The following is a 17,820-nucleotide window of genomic DNA, read 5'->3' as shown; positions in this document are numbered from 1 at the left end:
AGTATTTTCATACCTAATCAGGTGCAAGATTCAAGGCGCAAAAGTGACTATTGTGTAATGACAAAAAGATACCATTTAAATAAATATATTCAACAACCAACTGTTCACAAGACATGCTAAATGTGTGTAATATTAATGTAACAGGACTGTTTAAACACTGAGCTGCTGATCCTTCTACAAAGCTGTGTTTATACATTTACTGTACAGATGAGTGTTTCTTTAATGTGTCATCATGGATTACACACAGTAAGGTGTCAGAGTTCATGCCGTTCAGAGTCCACATTATGAATTATGAGGCATGACTGAAGTATGAAGTGTCAGAGTGGATGTTAGCAGAGTAACAAGTACAGACAGCAGAGTGAGACCATAGTGTTCACAAAGAGGAGCAAAGACTTCCAGAATGAGGCTGGAAGCTAAAAAGTACGAAGCTCAAAGAAACATTAAAATGTTTATTCTGAAAAAAAAAAATAATGATGTGGATGTTTAGTTTGTCAGCTGATGAGAACAAGTTTAGTCATGAACTTTCTTCAGTCTGTCAAACCTGTTTGGCTCTTTCAGTACTGCAGTATTACAGTCTGCACTATCACAGTAATTTGTGGAAGCTGAGCTGTTTGTTGGAAAGATGAACTTTAACTCAAAACATTTAACAATAAGTAGTAAGTCAGCTGACCTGCTGGATAATCTTCCTCCACTCTCCCGTTTCAAACAAAACTCATTATCTGATATTATGAAAGGAAAATGGTGTTGAAAGTAATCAGTGTGAATTAAAAGAACTGGATCCAGACTTTGTGTGTTTATGAATGAACAGCTAACTGCACAAATCTGCTTAAACTGGCTGTTTGAACCAGCTGTGTGTGAACTCCAGAGTGTACCTGAGTGAAGGTGAGTCCCTCTGACTGACAGGTCAGAAGCAACAGAGGCTTTCAGTGTCATCAGCTCAGCTCCATCTAACACAGGCTCCTGGTGAAAGATCGTTAATGATCAATTATCTGCTGCTGATGGTAATATCTGAAAACCTGTGGACATAAAAATAGATCTTTAAGGCAGTTATTCTAAAAGTCACCACACTTTAATCTGTAAATATAAAGTATTTTCTTTTTGATTGTATTCAGTCTTCAAACATTGACTCAGTGAAAGTTTCTCATCTTTATTTGTAGCTCTACAAGACTCACAGATATGTAACTAAAGCATAAAGCACTCAGCAGGAACGTTAAAGCCTCTCAGAGAAAAGAGCTGCTGAAGAAATCCTGCAGTCAGCTTCAGTTCCTGCTTGAACAGCTCTCTGGAAGTGGACTTACATCCTCCAGGAATCTGTTATGAAGAACCATGAAGACCTTTAGACGCAGAAACTTCATTCTTGGTTTACACCTGAGCTGCTTCTTCTTTCTCCTTTAAAATAACATTTTTACATTTTTAATGATGTGAACTCAGGATGATGATAACAGATGCTGAACTCTGTCCCAGTGGAAACAAATACAGAAATCTAAGCACACCTTTACCTTTTTTCCTCACAGATGCTCCTCTGTTTGATTTAAGATAGATAAGATACCATAAGATAAGATAGTGTTTATTTGTCAAATGCGCAGTTATACACAGCACAATGCACGGTTTAAAGTCTCTATGATAACAAGCTGAGCTGGACTCTGAGTACAAATATGTGCAGTCATGTTACCTGGCTCTATGAACAGCTGGACTCTTATTTATGACAGTTTCAGAGTGCAGAGAGGAGAACAGAGAGGAGGCAGTGACAGCTTCACAGCAGGTGACACTCCCACCTGGTCTCTGGCTCCTTTGTCCCGCCTCAGGCAAAGTTTGCTCACAAGTGAGTTCAGCCTCGGTTCCTGTTTATTGTGGAGGAGATCCAGGACAGATCAGCGCGGCTGCTCCGAGCTTCGCTTCCTCTCCATGAAACACAGATCGGTGTTTGTGGTCGGCTCCAGTCTCACTGTGGAGGAAATACCCAGTGGAACATTTTGTCCATCGGCCGCCACGAGCTTTAATCACGGGCGAGTCCGGTCTTGGTTCCTGCTTATCCTCAAGGAAGTACCCCATAAGAGGGTAAACAGGCACCGGGTGGTGTTACTGCTCCTCTCTGTTCTCCATCAGCTCCCTGGAAGTGGATTTACATCCTCCGTGGATCTGTATCCCTCCGGCAAGGAGCACAGTCTGCAGGACACAAACCGTTACATGTTATCTTCCCTGTGACAGAGACACACCGTAAAGATGAATACAAAGAAGTGATGTTTTATATGAGCCCTGTACATGTTTGGAGACTATCCCAGGTGTTCTTGAGTCAAATATATATTTATAGGAATGAGCTGCTCTGCTTTTCTTCTTCTACTCTTAAATAAATGAGCTGCGGCCAGTTTGGGGAGTAACTGTGTGAGCTGCATCTTTAAAGGAGTCTTTACAGAAGCTTTTAGGATACTTTTCATCTCTGAAGTTGTGGAAACGCAAATGTAAGAAACAGATCAGCAGGTGTGAAAAACAGTCCAGATTTTTAGAGGGTTTGATTTCTGATGCTGCCTTAAAATGTTCATATATTTGTGATTTCACTTGTTAACAGACTCATTACTGAGTGTTTGACACTGACTGACTGCAGCAGCCTAAATAATGTGTCCTCTTGTGTGCGAGTGCATTTCCTCGTGTCTCTTGTGCTGACTTGAAGATAGGACTCATCACAGGATCACAGAGTCATCAGCACACTTTAAAATGCTCCTGTTTTCAGAGCTGAGTTTATAGATTCAAGTGTTTCAAACATTTTAAATGATTATTAAACTCTCGTCCTCCCTTTGATGAACCTTGTGGAGTATCAACACACACGCACACACACGCACACACACACACACACACACGCACACACACACACGAGTCATAACTTCTATCACATAAATAAAGATTAATTACAATATGAACACTTTATAAACAGTAACATTAGGAACAGTAGAACATTGCACATTGTAACTGTGACCATCCACAGTTAAATTATTAGGACTTCATTATAACAGTTATTTTGACCTGTTGAGTTCAGGCACATTTTAAACAGTAATTATTGATCAGAGCTGATTGGAGATCAGCACAGTGATCAATCAGTCTACAAACTGAAGAGCTAAATATTAAAGATTCCTCTGAAAATGTCTGACAGACCAATGAAAGAAGCTCCAGGAAAAAGAAAAGTCCTTCTTTGATCTGTGTGATCAGAGCTTTGAATGTTTCCTCAGTATTTTGTGATGATGGCTGCAGACTGCAGACAGTGTTTCTCAGCTCACACTGAGCTTGATGCTCCCACAAAGCTTCCACTGCAGACCCAGCTGTTAACATGTGGATCTGTGGAGTTCAGGGAGCTCCTCAGTCACATGAAGCAGCAGGATGAGACTCAGAGGAAGAAGTCGAGGTGAGCACGCTGCTCAGAGACTGTTTACATGATGATTGTGTTTCTTTGTTGTTGTTTTTCAAGCACAGTGTGATGAGCAGAGCTGCAGCAGCTGCTGTCAGTATGAGAGCAGCATGGAGGCCGATCCTTCCTCGACTCTCTGTCTGTGGGTTCACTGTTGGAGTTTGAGGTTTGGGCTCATCAGCAGCTGCTGGAAAGGACAGAAATATGATTTTATTCCTATAATTTATAAAATGTATATTATCCTAAAGTTCAAATCTAAAATACAACACTTTTTTTTGGCAAAGTTCTACTAAATCAACTTACCAGTGACGTTGAGTCGACATCTTCCAGCACCGAAGCCATCATCAGTGTTGACCTCACACAGGTACAGACCCGAGTCATCAGGCCTGAGTCTGGACACTTGAAGTCTGATTCGTCCTTCTCTGAGGGCGTCTTTGTCACTCTGGACTCGTCCTGAAAACTTTGCATCCTGAGACTCTGACACCTCAACACCTTCATGAACATCATACAGGACTGAGACACTATCATTAGCTGTCGTTCCACAGAGGATCTTCAGTGACGTGATGGATCTGTCAGGGTTGGTGGTGAACGTCCACTCCAGTGTGATGTTGTGGTTCTCCTCTGCCTGATAGGAGGTCTGTGTCACATTGACTACAAATGATCCTGTTGAGGAGACAGAGAGGGAAAGAGAGGAGCAGACACACTGAGAACTGGAACAAATCTGTTGTTGAGCTTTATTTGGAGTTCATAAAGTGAAGCTGTAAACTAACCAGAGACACATGAGGTGAGGATGAGGAGCAGCAGGATCCTGCAGATCATCTTCTCCCTGTGAGAGGAGACAGAGGTGAAGAGTCATCAACACATGAGGTCAAAGGTCAGTCAGTACAGCTAGAAGAAGGAAAATTTGATCGAAATATGATGCCATAACTATCTCTGATCATGCTCTGCTTCTAATGGATATTAATCCACACAAGCTATTGCCTGAACGCCCTCCATGGCGGTTAAACACACGTCTTCTCTCACAGAGCAGCTTCACTAACTACATTTCAAAGCAGATAGTTTTTTCTGTCCATTAACAGAACCTCAGGGGTCTCTGCAGCTCTTCTTTGGGAATCACTCAAAGCTTTTGTCAGCGGAGAAATAACCTCTTATGCTCATTATGAGAAAAAGTTAAAGATAAAATACTCACTGCTGTCGCTTCTTCTATTCACAAACATTCTGCAGACGAGCCGCAACAAGTGGAGCGAGTATCTCGCACAGTGCGAACTCTGATGTACAGCCAACCGCTGTACATAAATACAGGTGACGGACGGGGCGGGATCAGAGTATTTACGGGAACTTAAAATGGGACGTCGGTCGCCCCGCCCCCACCTGTATTTAATGAGCGGTTGGCTGTACATCAGAGTTCGCACTGTGCCAGATACGAAACTCACTCCGCTTGTTGAATACTTTAGGGCCTAAAGTATTCCGTCGGATCGCCCCACCGCGCCCCTCCGGAATGTCCCGACTTTTGTCAGAGTACTTTAGGGTGCGTTCCGGACATTCCGGAGGGGCGCGGTGGGGCGATCCGAAAGTACTCTGATCCCGCCCCATCCCTCACCTGTATTTAACGAACACAGATGCAGTTTCTCAGTGTGTCTGCTCCTCTCTTTCCCTCTCTGTCTCCTCAACAGGATCATTTGTAGTCAATGTGACACAGACCTCCTATCAGGCAGAGGAGAACCACAAGATCACACTGGAGTGGACGTTCACCACCAAACCTGACAGATCCATCACTTCACTGAAGATCATCTGTACTCTGATTACTCTTCATTAACTCTCAGTCCTGTATCATGTTCATGGAGGTGTTGAGGTGTCAGAGTCTCAGGATGCAAAGTTTTCAGGACGAGTCCAGAGTGACAAAGACGCCCTCAGAGAAGGACGAATCAGACTTCAAGTGTCCAGACTCAGGACTGATGACTCGGGTCTGTACCTGTGTGAGGTCAACACTGATGATGGCTTCAGTGCTGGAAGATGTAATCTCAAAATTACAGGTAAGCTGATTTAAATAAATTTGAATGAACTTTGGCTGCTGGAAATTTCTTTGCTTGCCATTTTTACATGCAGCACTTTACAACATTATTCAGTTTGAGTTAAAACAATGTCTGTTATTTTGGTGATGATCTGATTTATTTTTGGCAGCTTTTCATAAGTCCAACCTTCAAAGATCAACAATGAGTCCACAACCAGAAAGCAGAGAAAGGCAGAGTGTTGTTGGACTGACACTGGTACTATCAGTACTAGCTGCAGTGCTCATCTGTGCTGCGCTCTGTTTTTTTTACATAAAAAAAAGGACCCAACCCTTGATGAGTGTCTCAGAAACCCAGCCTATCAAGACTTAGAGGACACTTTTTGGAGGACCAACTTTCTAGCAATGCAAACTATCAAATAAAGCCCAAAGTCACAAATTTGCCACACACTCTTTAACATCTGTTTAAGTGCCAAAAAATCCAGTTATGGAAAAAGATTATATTAAGTTTTGGCAGCAGTGATGTCATGTCAGTGTCAATAATGATGATGTTTTTATTAAAAAAGAATTCAAAGGTCTGAACGAGCTTGTTCTGATTTATCTCATCATGCTGATCCATTAAAGTTCAGTCCAACAGCTTCATCTCTCACCTGAATGAATGTTCCTGCTAAAATATCATTAACATTATGAGTTAGTCAGGATTGTTTACATTAGTAATGTTTATGCAGAGATTTTGTTAATGTAATAAGTTGTAGATTGTAAATAAATATCATTTTTATGAGAGAAGTTGTGATGAATTACCTTCATTTATTTTTAATCAGAGTTGAAAGGGCCTAAAAGAGTTTATCAACAACACAAATTACAAACTGTATTCACACCAATGCTCGACAGTCCTGTCATGACGGCTGAACTTCTGTTACCTTCTGAAGTGAAACACTTTTGAGTCACTGGACTGCAGGAGCAGCATCAGCTGATGACTGTGTGGTTTCACCCCCTTATTGCTTCATATAACATAATTACTGTTTCCTTTTCCAGCCAGCTGACTTCACTGATATTATTTCACTCAACTTGAAATTTATCACAATTATTTTGCCAAGTGTATTTAAAATGAGACAATTTGAGTGAGATTTTTCCTCCAAATAAACTTGTTTAAATCATGTGGTTGAACTGTCTGACTTCTCTTTAGTGATTAACTGGAAAAAACATGCTGAGTGAGAAGCTCACACCAAGAGTCAACACAGTTTGTGTTTCATGGAAATCTTAATCCTGCAGAGTGGAGTCTATGCAGACCCCAGAGGAATAAATGTATCACATCAGGTTTCATTTCTTTCATCTTTATGCTTAATTTGTGTTTTGATTGGTGATTTTTAAAAATACAAATGCTTTTAAACCTCTTTCATCACTTTCCACAGACACACACCTCATGCACCCAGACGTGGGATGAGCTTGGATGAGAATTTTTCAGTGCAAACGCTGCATCCAGATGAAGAAAATCGATCTTTTGGGGATTTTCTTACCTGGATTATTGAGCCTGTATCAAGACATTCAGATCTCATGTATTTAAATGGCTGCAGGACTCCTGCACTGCTTACATGCAGCTGAGAGTATGAAAAGTAACTCCTATACAACAGAGGAATTTTCTCAAGAAATGCAATAATTAATATTTTTCACATGTTAAATCACAAACCAGCAATCTGGATGCTATTTTTAAATAAAATTACTGTACTTTACAACTGTATATGATAGTAACGGTACATTTTATGTTTCTAATAAAGTCTTAAAGAGCTTCACAAACTCAAAGATCTTTAAAAATATGAAGATTTTTGAAGCATAAAAAAATAACGCCAAAACTAAAAATAAGCTCAACTTTAAGCAGAGGCTCAGACTTTTTAGGAAACCACCAAACATTTCTGCTCCTCATTTCCTTCCTGCAGGCTGTCTTCCTCTAAGTGTCCACCAGGTGTCCTCAGACTTTCCCTCCTGCTCTCATTAGCTGACTAACTACCCCACCCATCCACACTCTATTTCTAAATCCTCACCTCAGTCACCTGTAAGTTTTCTCTCAGCTTCATATTTTGAATTCTTGTTTCTTCATCTCTGTGTTTAAATCTCAGCCTCATTCTTTGAGTCTTTGCTCCTCTTTGTGTGACATAAATCACTGACCTGCATCACCTCCCTCTGCTCTCTACATAATTCATAATGTAGAGAACTGCATGAACACACAACTCTGACACCTGCTGTGTGTAAAATATGACCGCACATTAAAGAAACACTTATCTATACAGTAAATATATAAATCTGTCACACATGTAGAAACTCACAGAGCTACAGAGAGCTTTGTAGAAGGATCAGCAGCTCAGTGGTTAAACAGTCCTGTTACATTATGGAGCTCCAGGCTGTAAACTTTAAGAGCAGCATGAAAACAAACCTGCAGACACTGAAGCTGGTTTAGAGATTCATTAAACACAGTAAGCAATGAGTCCTCTTTACTTTGGTTGGATTGTTTCTGTGTGCGCTCACAGTGAAGCTGATGGAGCTGCAGTTGTTGAGCAGTGGTTGCTGGGAGGACTGTGTACAGTGTGTCTCTTTGTAACAGACGTCTTCCTGGGACATCTCTGAGAGCTAAGGATGGGATGATTGATACAGACGTTTCAATACTGTGTCGAGTTTCTGAAGGGCAGATGTTCTGAAGCACAGCTCTGAAATTTGGTCCAAAGCACCCACATCACCTGACTGTGTCTAAGTGAGGTTTCTGTTTTGTTTTGTTTTTTCTGTTTTTAAAATTTGCTTTATTTTTTATTTTTAGAGCATTTTTATCTCTCAGGCACTTTCCAACTTTTTTTTAAATATAAATGTTTTCTATGTTAAATCTTATTATTTTAACTATGTAAAATTAGTATGTGTATATAATAATGTGGTGGGATTGTGTGTAAAACTTTATTGCAATGCATCAGAAAACAAATCCCTCTGACTATCTGTGTGTTTGCAGTGTAATAATTAAAGTGTAATTTTCAACATTTGACTCTTGAATTATTGACGAAAAAATAACTTTATGATTCTTTTAAATCAAAACTGTTAATGTTTTTGTTAAGTTGAAACTTATTTATTTATAAAAAAAATTAATTGTACATTGTACAACTGTTGTTAACATTAAAAAGTTCAAAATATGAAAAAAAAACAAAAAAACCTGCAGTGTTTTATTTTGTATCCTGACTGATTCTGTTCCAGTTTCATTGCAGCTCTCATCATCGGTGTAATCCTCAAAGATGTCGCGAGATGTCGCAAAGCGCTCTGAAGAAGGTAAAAGCCTCTCAGAGGAGCTGCAGCAGAAATCCTGCAGTCATGGAAAACTGCATTTTTACTTTTTTAGGATGTAAACTCAGGATGATGATAACAGATGCTGAACTCTGTCCCAGCGGAAACAAATACAGAAATCTAAACTTTTACCTTTTTTCCTAACAGACGCTCCTCTGTTTGATTTAAAACCCAAACTCGTCTCTATGAAAACAAGCTGAGCTGGACTCTGAGTACAAATATGTGCAGTCATGTTACCTGGCTCTATGAACAGCTGGACTCTTATTTATGACAGTTTCAGAGTGCAGAGAGGAGAACAGAGAGGAGGAAGTGACAGCTTCACAGCAGCTCTGTACCTGCTCCTGAGAGGAGCTTTGCCTGTAATCGATGCGCATGCGCCACCTCACAGCAAGCAAAGGCGGATCAGCTGTGAGCGGTCTGAGTGTCACTCCCACCTGGTCTCTGGCTCCTTTGTCCCGCCTCGGTTCCTGTTTATTGTCGAGGAAATCCAGGACAGATCAGCGCGGCTGATCCGAGCTTCGCTTCCTCTCCATGAAACACAGATCAGTGTTTGTGGTGTTTGCGGTCGGCTCCACTCTCACTCTGGAGGAAATACCCGGTGAATCGACAGGGTTTGTCCATCGGTCGCTTCGAGCTTTAATCACGGGTGAGTCCGATCTTGGTTTCTGCTTCTCCTCGAGGAAGTACCCGATGAGAAGGTAAACAGGCACCGGGTGGTGTTACTGCTCCTCTCTGTTCTCCATCAGCTCCCTGGAAGTGGATTTACATCCTCCGTGGATCTGTATCCCTCCGGCAAGAAACACGGTCTGCAGGGCAGAAATCCAAAGTGGGACCGAGTTGGAAAGAGAGCTTCGCCGTCCGGCTTGTTGAACACATGTTATCTTCCCTGTGACAGAGACACACCGTAAAGATGAATAAAAGAAGTGATGTTTTATATGAGCCCTGTACGTGTTTGGAGACTATCCCAGGTGTTCTTGAGTCAAATATATATTTATAGGAATGAGCTGCTCTGCTTTTCTTCTTCTACTCTTAAATAAATGAACTGCGGTCGGTTTGGGGAGTAACTGTGTGAGCTGCATCTTTAAAGGAGTCTTTACAGAAGCTTTTAGGATACTTTTCATCTCTGAAGTTGTGGAAACGCAAATGTAAGAAACAGATCAGCAGGTGTGAAAAACAGTCCAGATTTTTAGAAGGTTTGATTTCTGATGATGCCTTAAAATGTTCATATATTTGTGATTTCACTTGTTAACAGACTCATTACTGAGTGTTTGACACTAACTGCAGCAGGGTGAAAAATGTGTCCTCTTGTGTGCGAGTGCATTTCCTAACAGCAGTGATCGTGTCTCTTGTGCTGACTTGAAGATAGGACTCATTCCAGGATCACAGAGTCATCAGCACACTTTAAAATGCTCCTGTTTTCAGAGCTGAGTTTATAGATTCAAGTGTTTCAAACATTTTAAATGATTATTAAACTCTCGTCCTCCCTTTGATGAACCATGTGGAGTATCAACACACACACACACACAACACACACACACACACACACACACACACACACACACACACACACACACACACACACACACACACACACACACACACACAGGAGTCATAACTTCTATCACATAAATAAAGATTTATTTACAATATGAACACTTTATAAACAGTAACATTAGGAACAGTAGAACATTGCACATTGTAACTGTGACCATCCACAGTTAAATTATTAGGACTTCATTATAACAGTTATTTTGACCTGTTGAGTTCAGGCACATTTTAAACAGTAATTATTGATCACAGCTGATTGGAGATCAGCACAGTGATCAATCAGTCTACAAACTGAAGAGCTAAATATTAAAGATTCCTCTGAAAATGTCTGACAGACCAATGAAAGAAGCTCCAGGAAAAAGAAAAGTCCTTCTTTGATCTGTGTGATCAGAGCTTTGAATGTTTCCTCAGTATTTTGTGATGATGGCTGCAGACTGCAGACAGTGTTTCTCAGCTCACACTGAGCTTGATGCTCCCACAAAGCTTCCACTGCAGACCCAGCTGTTAACATGTGGATCTGTGGAGTTCAGGGAGCTCCTCAGTCACATGAAGCAGCAGGATGAGACTCAGAGGAAGAAGTCGAGGTGAGCACGCTGCTCAGAGACTGTTTACATGGTGATTGTGTTTCTTTTTTGTTGTTTTTCAAGCACAGTGTGATGAGCAGAGCTGCAGCAGCTGCTGTCAGTTTGAGAGCAGCATGGAGGCCGATCCTTCCTCGACTCTCTGTCTGTGGGTTCACTGTTGGAGTTTGAGGTTTGGGCTCATCAGCAGCTGCTGGAAAGGACACAAAATATTATTTTATTCCTATGATTTATAAAATGTATATTATCCGAAAGTTCAAATCTAAAATACAACACTTTTTTTGGCAAAGTTCTACTAAATCAACTTACCAGTGACGTTGAGTCGACATCTTCCAACACTGAAGCCATCATCAGTGTTGACCTCACACAGGTACAGACCCGAGTCATCAGTCCTGAGTCTGGACAGCTGAAGTCTGATTCGTCCTTCTCTGAGGGCGTCTTTGTCACTCTGGACTCGTCCTGAAAATTTGCATCCTGAGACTCTGACACCTCAACACCTCCATGAACACGATACAGGACTGAGAGCTTATGAAGAGTAATCAGAGTACAGAGGATCTTCAGTGAAGTGATGGATCTGTCAGGGTTGGTGGTGAACGTCCACTCCAGTGTGATGTTGTGGTTCTCCTCTGCCTGATAGGAGGTCTGTGTCACATTGACTACAAATGATCCTGTTGAGGAGACAGAGAGGGAAAGAGAGGAGCAGACACACTGAGAACTGGAACAAATCTGTTGTTGAGCTTTATTTGGAGTTCATAAAGTGAAGCTGTAAACTAACCAGAGACACATGAGGTGAGGATGAGGAGCAGCAGGATCCTGCAGATCATCTTCTCCCTGTGAGAGGAGACAGAGGTGAAGAGTCATCAACACATGAGGTCAAAGGTCAGTCAGTACAGCTAGAAGAAGGAAAATTTGATCTAAATATGATGCCATAACTATCTCTGATCATGCTCCACTTCTAATGGATATTAATCTAAACAAACTATTGCCTGAACGCCCTCCATGGCAGCTAAACACACGTCTTCTCTCACAGAGCAGCTTCAGTAACTACATTTCAAAGCAGATAGATTTTTTTCTGTCCATTAACAGAACCCCAGGGGTCTCTGCAGCTCTTCTTTGGGAATCACTCAAAGCTTTTGTCAGGAGAGAAATAACCTCTTATGCTCATTATGAGGAAAAAGTTAAAGAAAAATACTCACTGCTGTTGTCGCTTCGTCTATTCACACACATTTTGCAGACAAGTCTGAGTTAGTTACGTATCTGTCACAGTGCGAACACTGTGGTAGAGCCAGCCGCTTTTATAGGTCGGGACACTGGGAAGGGGAAGCCGATCGGCCCGCCCCTTCGGAACGTCCCGACCTCCCGATTGGCCAGTCATTTGATGACTGCACAAACCTGTCTGTGATGAGTAACAGACAGGTTTGTGCGCATTCATCAAATGACGGGCCAATCGGGAGGTTATAGGAGGAAGACAAGGGAGAAAGAAAAGCACCTCTTGAATGATTATATTTGAATAAACACGGAATAGATGTGTTGCCAAATGCAGCCTCTACGAGTGATAATGTCATTTCTGAATATTGCTGTAATCCAGAAGCAGTCACACTGTTTTATTCCATGTTCTGTTTATTGTGATCATTTCTATGAATCAAAGCAGTTTCATATAAAATAGTTGTGTTGTTGTATCCTAGAATGAACCGTCTAAACGAGGCAGTAATCACAGAAAATTCTACTGTAATCTTTTATTTACAGGTTTCTGTTTCTACACATTTTGTATCCAGACTCTGTTCAGGCTCCAACCTGACTCATAATTATAGAAATGAGTTCAAACCAAATGAAGCTCAATGTGTTTGTTTTCATTCACTTTCATTTGTTCAGTCATCACACACATTTATTATAAGCTGATATTTTTATAACATTCACACATAAATGTCTTTTTGTCCCTCTGGTGGTCAAACTCTGTAACTACAACACTGTTTCTAAATTACTTCAAACCTGCTTTGGTGTTTCTGCAGTTTCTTTGTGTCTGTTTTGTATCTGTTGTAATGAGTGAATGAAGTCAGACTGTAAGTTAATGGTAAGTTGATTATTAGAACTTAACTTTTTTAAACATTAATCACTGTCTGGGATGTTAAACTGGATTATTTGGTTAAATGTCAGCAAACATCATTGGTTGAAGTCCACCTTTTAATTCTGCACATCAACAAGTATCAACAAATATATTTTGGGTTTTACAGCAGCTGCTGATCAGCTCCAGCCTCAGAGACCGACCTGGAGTCCAGAAGCAGAGAGCTGTGGATGGACCACCGTCTTCCTTGTAGTGGGACTGACAGCAGCATCTCTGTTTGTCTGTCTGCTTGTTGTTTGTTTATGTTTAGGAATTAAAAAGAGAAAAAGACTCCAGAAAACTGCTGAGTCACCAGAGAGTTTGGGGAAGACTTCTTCCACTAAAGACTCTCATACTTTTAAAGTAAAACAGCTGAAATCATCAATGCTGCAGTTGATCTGCAAATAATGTTTCTAAAATCATTTTAGATTTTGTGCAAAAATATTTAAACTGTCTCCACTGAGTGGAGTACATACCTCAGCTTCTTCTTTGTTTGTTATTAAATACTCGTCCTCCCTTTGATGAACCGTGTGATGTATCAATGCTGTTTATTACACATACAGACACACACACACAGGAGTCATAACTTCTGTCACATAAATAAAGATTTATTTACAATATGAACACTTTATAAACAGTAACATTAGGAACAGTAGAACATTGCACATTGTAACTGTGACCATCCACAGTTAAATTATTAGGACTTCATTATAACAGTTATTTTGACCTGTTGAGTTCAGGCACATTTTAAACAGTAATTATTGATCACAGCTGATTGGAGATCAGCACAGTGATCAATCAGTCTACAAACTGAAGAGCTAAATATTAAAGACTCCTCTGAAAATGTCTGACAGACCAATGAAAGAAGCTCCAGGAAAAAGAAAAGTCCTTCTTTGATCTGTGTGATCAGAGCTTTGAATGTTTCCTCAGTATTTTGTGATGATGGCTGCAGACTGCAGACAGTGTTTCTCAGCTCACACTGAGCTTGATGCTCCCACAAAGCTTCCACTGCAGACCCAGCTGTTAACATGTGGATCTGTGGAGTTCAGGGAGCTCCTCAGTCACATGAAGCAGCAGGATGAGACTCAGAGGAAGAAGTCGAGGTGAGCACGCTGCTCAGAGACTGTTTACATGGTGATTGTTTCTTTGTTGTTGTTTTTCAAGCACAGTGTGATGAGCAGAGCTGCAGCAGCTGCTGTCAGTATGAGAGCAGCATGGAGGCCGATCCTTCCTCGACTCTCTGCCTGTGGGTTCATTGTTGGAGTTTGAGGTTTGGGCTCATCAGCAGCTGCTGGAAAGGACAGAAATATATTTTATTCCTATAATTTATAAAATGTATATTATCCTAAAGTTCAAATCTAAAATACAACACTTTTTTTTGGCAAAGTTCTACTAAATCAACTTACCAGTGACGTTGAGTCGACATCTTCCAACACTGAAGCCATCATCAGTGTTGACCTCACACAGGTACAGACCCGAGTCATCAGTCCTGAGTCTGGACAGTTGAAGTCTGATTCGTCCTTCTCTGAGGGCGTCTTTGTCACTCTGGACTCGTCCTGAAAACTTTGCATCCTGAGACTCTGACACCTCAACACCTTCATGAACACGATACAGGACAAACTCTTTATGATCAATGATCAGTTTACAGAGGATGTTCAGTGAAGTGATGGATCTGTCAGGGTTGGTGGTGAACGTCCACTCCAGTGTGATGTTGTGGTTCTCCTCTGCCTGATAGGAGGTCTGTGTCACATTGACTACAAATGATCCTGTTGAGGAGACAGAGAGGGAAAGAGAGGAGCAGACACACTGAGAACTGGAACAAATCTGTTGTTGAGCTTTATTTGGAGTTCATAAAGTGAAGCTGTAAACTAACCAGAGACACATGAGGTGAGGATGAGGAGCAGCAGGATCCTGCAGATCATCTTCTCCCTGTGAGAGGAGACAGAGGTGAAGAGTCAGCAACACATGAGGTCAAAGGTCAGTCAGTACAGCTAGAAGAAGGAAAATCTACAGTCTGACTTCATTCACTCATTACAACAGATACAAAACAGACACAAAGAAAAACTGCAGAAACACCAAAGCAGGTTTGAAGTCATTTAGAAACAGTGTTGTAGTTACAGAGTTTGACCACCAGAGGAGAAAAACATATTTATGTGTGAATGTTATAAAAACGTGTAGAAACAGAAGTCTGTAAATAAAAGATCAAAGTAGAATTTTCTGTGATTACTGCCTCGTTTAGATGGTTCATTCTAGGATACAACAACACAACTACTTTATATGAAACTGCTTTGATTCATTGAAATGATCAGTTTGACTCCTTCCAGTATTCATGGTGACCTACAGCTTCATGCTGACAGCAATAAATATAAAGTCTTCACATTACAGCAAAATCAGAAATTACATTATCACTCGTAGAGGCTGCATTTGGGTATAACACCTTGTAACCTGACAACTAATATTATTATTATTATAACTAATGGTAACTGGACCACAAATTTCCGAGACCTGGGACCATTAAAGTTTTATCTTATCTCTTTTAAAGACTCTCAGAAACTTTTTACATTTTACTCAAAGTAACAGATCAACAGGAAGGACGCAGGAATCCCAGAAAACAGAGTTAAAGATAAAATACTCACTGATGTTGTCGCTTCTTCTATTCACAAATATTCTGCACACGAGACGCAGCAAGCAGAGAGATTTCACTGTCTGTCACAGAGTGAACGCTGATGCAGCGCCAACGGCTTTTATATTATTTCACTTACGTCACGGTAGGAATATAAAAGCCGTTGACGTTGCATCAGCGTTCACTCTGTGACAGACAGTGAAATCTCTCTGCTTGCTGCGTCTCGTGTGCAGAATGTTTGTGAATAGAAGAAGCGGACAGCAGCAGTGAGTATTTTATCTTTAACTCTGTTTTCTGGGAATTACCATTAGTTATAATTATACTATTTGTTGTCAAGTTACAAGATGTTATAGCCAAATCCAGCCTCTACGAGTGATAATGTAAGTCAGGTGACCTACAGCTTCATGCTGCACCTGATTGTCTCATTTGGCTGTAGCGTCTTGTAACCTGATAACAAATAGTATAATTAAAACTAACTGTAAATGAACCATAAATTTCCTTTTAAAAACGTTCAGAAACATTTTACTCTTTACTTACAATTACAGAGCGAAGGACGCAGGAATCCCTGAAAACAGAGTAAACGATAAAATACTCACTGCTGTTGTCTTCATGTTCTGCAGACATGTGGAGTGTGTTCTGGATCTGTCGCAGCGCAAACAGAGGCGACGCTTTTAAAGCAACCAACACAAAAAACACACACTTGCTGCAGCTTCAGGAAGCACACCTCTCATTCTCTCGTCCTACACTTTTTTTTTTTTTTTTACTGTCCGCTCTCTGACAGATACGGAACTCACTCCGCTACAAAGAAATAGGCGGAGTTCAGTATCTGTCACCGTGTGAACACACTCCGCCTATTTCTTTGTGTCTTACAAAGAGGAAGAGGGAAGTGTTCACCGACTAAAATTTGAGACCTGATTTAACTCTGATCTAAGAGCAGCTCTTTGAATCACACTGAACACAAACTGAAATGAGTTTTTTCGTCTCAGCACCGAAAATTTAACGCTTTGATTCTGCTGAGTTTGTCTCCTGTCAGCTTCTCTGATTCTATCAAAAAAAAAAAAATGACTCAATCACTGAGAACAGTAACAGAAACAATGGTGGGACATAAGATAAGATAAGATAAGATAGTGTTTATTTGTCACATGCACAGTTATACACAGTACAATGCACAGTGAAATGTATTTTGTACCTGCAACCTTATATACACACACATATAAATAAGAATAAAAAATAAAAAAAAGTAATTCACACTATACACTATACTCTATATACTATACACTACACACACTTTTATAAATTATAATATTTACATTGTGCAATAATGGTCCAGTTAGGGCTCAGAGTTGAGCAGACGGATGGCTTGTGGGTAAAAACTCTTCTTCAACCTTTCAGTCTTAGCCCTCAGGCAGCGGTAACGCCGGCCTGATGGGAGCAGGGAGAAGAGAGAGTGTCCGGGGTGGCTGGGCTGTTTAGGATCTTCATGGCCCTCAGCCTGCACTGCTTGGTGTAAATGTCCTGCAGGTTGGGGAGGGTGGTTCTGATGGTCCGTTCAGCTGAACGAACCACCCTTTTTAGGGCCATGAAGTCCTGCTTGGTGCAGTTTCCCATCCAGGTGGTGATGCTCCCACGCATGATGCTCTCAATGGTGCAGGTGTAAAAGTTCCTGAGCACCTTGAGTGGGAGCTTGAAGTCTCTCAGCCGCCTGAGGAGGTAGAGACGCTGTCTGGCCTTCTTCACAGTGATGTTTATGTGATGAGTCCAGGACAGGTCCTGTGAGATGGTCACTCCCAGGTATTTGAAGGTGTCCACTCTTTCCACCTCAGCACCACTGATGACAAGTGGATGGTAGTCCCTCTGCTGCTTCCTGCTGAAGTCCACGATCAGTTCCTTTGTTTTGCTGACGTTGAGCAGGAGGTGGTTCTCCTGGCACCAGTTCTCCAGGCGGGAGACCTCTCTCCTGTAGGCTGTCTCCTCATTGTGAGAGATTAGTCCCACAACAGCAGTGTCGTCAGCAAACTTGATGATGACGTTGGACTCTGACGTGGCCTCGCAGTCATGGGTGTACAGTGAGTACAGCAGAGGGCTGAGCACACAGCCTTGGGGGGATCCAGTGTTGAGGGTGAGGGAGGATGAGGTGAGGTGACCCACTCGTACCACCTGTGGTCTGCTGGTCAGGAAGCTGTGAACCCACCTGCACAGGGATGGGCCCAGGCCCAGGTCCAGCAGCTTAGAGACCAGCCTGGAGGG

The 17,820-nt window shown here is 41.4% G+C and overlaps 2 long non-coding RNA genes across 2 annotated transcripts; both read right to left on the bottom strand.

Annotated features, from left to right (window-relative positions):
- Positions 1 to 3,957: 3,957 nt before the first annotated feature.
- LOC115775280 (uncharacterized) lies at positions 3,958 to 4,642 on the bottom strand. The gene is made up of 3 exons (XR_004019287.1): positions 4,587 to 4,642; positions 4,168 to 4,223; positions 3,958 to 4,060 (listed from the first exon to the last, which is right to left on the bottom strand). It is a non-coding gene; the product is annotated as an uncharacterized LOC115775280 (long non-coding RNA).
- A 9,961-nt stretch (positions 4,643 to 14,603) lies between these two features.
- Positions 14,604 to 16,302, bottom strand: LOC115775281 (uncharacterized). Its single transcript, XR_004019288.1, has 3 exons — positions 16,170 to 16,302; positions 14,824 to 14,879; positions 14,604 to 14,716 (listed from the first exon to the last, which is right to left on the bottom strand). It is a non-coding gene; the product is annotated as an uncharacterized LOC115775281 (long non-coding RNA).
- Positions 16,303 to 17,820: the final 1,518 nt, after the last annotated feature.

The sequence above is a fragment of the Archocentrus centrarchus genome, unplaced genomic scaffold (genome assembly GCF_007364275.1).
Source record: "Archocentrus centrarchus isolate MPI-CPG fArcCen1 unplaced genomic scaffold, fArcCen1 scaffold_100_ctg1, whole genome shotgun sequence".
In the NCBI taxonomy this organism is placed as follows: Eukaryota; Metazoa; Chordata; class Actinopteri; order Cichliformes; family Cichlidae; genus Archocentrus; species Archocentrus centrarchus.
The sequence above is the reverse complement of the archived record's forward strand: the minus strand, read 5'-3'. Positions and strand labels throughout refer to the sequence as shown.